Source organism: Budorcas taxicolor, chromosome 23 (genome assembly GCF_023091745.1).
Source record: "Budorcas taxicolor isolate Tak-1 chromosome 23, Takin1.1, whole genome shotgun sequence".
Lineage (NCBI taxonomy): Eukaryota > Metazoa > Chordata > Mammalia > Artiodactyla > Bovidae > Budorcas > Budorcas taxicolor.
Window position 1 is genome coordinate 27,882,677 of NC_068932.1, and position 3,492 is coordinate 27,886,168.

Consider the following 3,492-nt stretch of genomic DNA (forward strand, 5'->3'; position numbering starts at 1 on the left):
CCTTTGACAAAATTCAACATCCATTTATGATAAAAACTCTCCAGAAAGCAGGAATAGAAGGAACATACCTCAACATAATAAAAGCTATATATGACAAACCCACAGCAAACATTATCCTCAATGGTGAAAAATGGAAAGCATTTCCCCTAAAGTCAGGAACAAGACAAGGGTGCCCACTTTCACCACTACTATTCAACATAGTTCTGGAAGTTTTGGCTGCAGCAGTCAGAGCAGAAAAAGAAATAAAAGGAATCCAAATTGGAAAAGAAGAAGTAAAACTCTCACTGTTTGCAGATGACATGATCCTCTACATAGAAAACCCTAAAGACTCCACCAGAAAATTACTAGAGCTCATCAATGAATATAGTAAAGTTGCAGGATATAAAATCAACACACAGAAATCCCTTGCATTCCTATACAATTATTCTTAAAAGGAAAAAAAATGAAGAGGGAAAAATGAAATGAAGAGACAAGAGAAATGCCTCCCTAAGGATAATGCTCTGACTTTTAATCATAAGTATCAGAACAATCTGAGTGCACAAACTGGATCACAGATGACACTGCCTGTTTTCAACGACCAACATAAAATGCTCTTTTTGATGGTGAGACTCAAGTGATTTGAGGTGGAATTAATGTCCATAGTTAGTTGCTTTGGTGTCCATTTTGCTTGGGTTTGAATACTAGAATAAGATTTCCTAGACATGGGACAACAGGCAAGTCAACTGAACTTTTCAAATTTCATCTTCCACCTCTCTAAAACTGAAATAATATTAGCAATTAACCCAAAAGGTTTTCTGAGGAGCAAAGAAGATAGTATATGTAGAGTACTTACATAACTTCCTGCATCATATTTATTATTCTATTACTATTACTGCTGTCGACATTATTATATCATCATCATCATCATCACCACCACTTAAACACAGAAACTGGAGGAGTCATGAAAGGTGTTCAATGGAAAGGTATGGCAAAGCACCATAATCTACTCTGCATTTCCCTAGATCACTATCATCTAGGAGCTGGTCAATTAATAAAACTTGGGCATCCAAGAAAGGTCTGGGACTATTTAAAGTGATAAGAGGCTATAGAATTTGCAGCCAGAGAACTCTCAGTGGAGATGCTGCCCCAAATAGAACCCCTCAGTGAACCAAATAACCCTAGGGCATCATTTAAGTCTTCACCAACAACTGATCTAGAGTCCCTGACCCCAAACAGCCCACCCAGATGGTCGAAGACTTGGGTTAAAATCCTCAGCAGGGGAAACAAAGGCTCTATGAATAAATGAATCATCAGACCACACAGGGCAGGCAGCTGCAGGCTTTCATGAGCATTAATTTTGCTTAATATTATACATTTAAATGGCTGCAAATACATACAAGTATAACAAATAGAAAAGCACAAAGTAATCATTAGGGTTATAATGTGTGTGTGAGTATGGGATCAAAATAGGCACATTGCAAATAAAGTACAATATAAATGCTAAATACCTCACCATTTGCTACTACAATAATGTGTCATGTGGCTGGAGTTCTTAAGTACTTTATGTTCTCTGCTGGTATGAAGTCATTAATCCCATTTATACCATTAATGAGGAAATCCTGGGTCCAAATTAGGAGCCCGAGGAAAAAAAAACTGAAATGAAAGACAAATAATGGTTCATTTTTCTCTAAAGCTCTAATGATTCCTTGCTAAATAACACATATTTCCCTGAACCCTGTTTTAACCACTGCGCAATACACCCTGAAAAGAACTGATTATTACCACAATATTAATTATTTTTAGTTGGATGCCCCACACATTGCCACTACCCAGAATGAACCTGGGTCCTTCAAAAGCCTCCTTTAACACATTCACATTTCAATCACTCTTTCTATACAAGTTGAATCAGCAATTTTCCAAGTGTCAGTGAAACAGGATAGGCAGGGAGAGCTTCCCCTCTGCAAGAGTTACCCATTTTTAAATAGTGGCTCTTTCATCACAGGACAGAGTCTTCATGGTGAAGGGAATGAGCTCTGGACCCAGACAGGCCTGGTTTGAACTTCAGCTCCATCTCAGGGTGAAAACCCTTTGGGTAGGTTACTTAACATATTTGAGTCTAAGAGTCTTCATATTTAAAGTGGACATGATACTACTATCTACTTTTAGGGTTACTGGCCAGAGTATTTATTTTTTATTAACAACTGAATGAATTCAGAAGGAGAGGGGGAAAAAGTAGAATGTAAAGAAAGAAAAGAAAAATCCAGGCACATCTTTAAATAAAAGACCTAAAATAGGATAGTCAGAAAGAATCCTTCCCATAATCTGAGATCTCCTTGAATCTAACTGAAAATCTCTCAAATAAGGAAACTGTGAATTTGAAAGAGATAGAAACCACCTTCTAGAGTCCTGAACCACAAAGGCAATCAGGGTAACATTAATCTACTCTTTAATTGATGTTGATATATTTATTGGTGCTGATGGTATTTGTTGTGTGTGTGTGTTAAAAAACATTAACCTCCCCAGAGAAAGGACTGAAGACGTGGAACCTTGACTGTTCTTTCCAAGCAGAGAAAGTCTTAGGTTGGGAGGACTTCAGAGAAAGTCTTTGTCCTTTTCGTGCAATTACAAGGTGTAATTACTGAGGAATTTACAACAAAGGAGCCTAATACAACTTAAAGTGAAAGTGAAAGTGAAGTCGTGTCCAACTCTGTGACCGCATGGACTATAGACCGCCAGGCTCCTCCATCCATGGAATTTTCTAGGCAAGAATACTGGAGTGGGTTGCCATTTCCTTCTCCAGGGGATCTTCCCAACCCAGGGATCAAACCCGGGTCTCCCACATTGTGGGCAGACGCTTTACTGTCTGAGCCACCAGGGAATCCCCCAAAAATATGGAACACTTCACGAATTTGCATGTCATCCTTGTGCAGGGGCCATGCTAATCTTCTCTGTATCATTCCAATTTTAGTATATGTGCTGCCAAAGCGAGCACAATACAACTTAAGTGACTTTTATTCACCACTATGACCACACATATCCTGAGAACCATTAGAAAAATTATCTCACTTCTACTTGGGTCTGTGGAGATCCCTTCTCATTAGGTAGCTAGTTTTAGAGGCAACTCTTCTCTCCATAGAAATGAAATGGGACAACTAATTTGGTGCCCAGAGAGTTGCTTGGACCCCATAAATCTATACTTCAGTAAGAGCAGAACAATGCTAAGATGCCACCCAGATCTCCCCTTAATGAAGACTGTGTTGTCCAACTGCTATCAGCAGAGGGACTCTTCAGTAATTCCTTAAGTGGGAGACACTTGCTCCACTCAAGCCATGCCCCTTTCAAGGTGGCCTATATCCAAGAACTTGCCGGTGCATCTCAGTCCCTTGGATGACTCTGAAGGACCACTTTAACTCTAGTGTTCCCCATGGGTTTAGCCAGGCTACCTCAGCTCAGTTTCTACCTAATTCTGTGTCTTCCTCTTTTTTCCAAAGGTGGTGATTACAAATGCACTTC

The 3,492-nt window shown here is 39.3% G+C and overlaps 1 non-coding gene across 1 annotated transcript; it reads right to left on the reverse strand.

Annotated features, from left to right (window-relative positions):
* Positions 1-2,864: 2,864 nt before the first annotated feature.
* LOC128068118 (U6 spliceosomal RNA) lies at positions 2,865-2,971 on the reverse strand. The gene has a single exon (XR_008201464.1). It is a non-coding gene; the product is annotated as a U6 spliceosomal RNA (small nuclear RNA).
* Between the last annotated feature and the right edge of the window lie 521 nt (positions 2,972-3,492).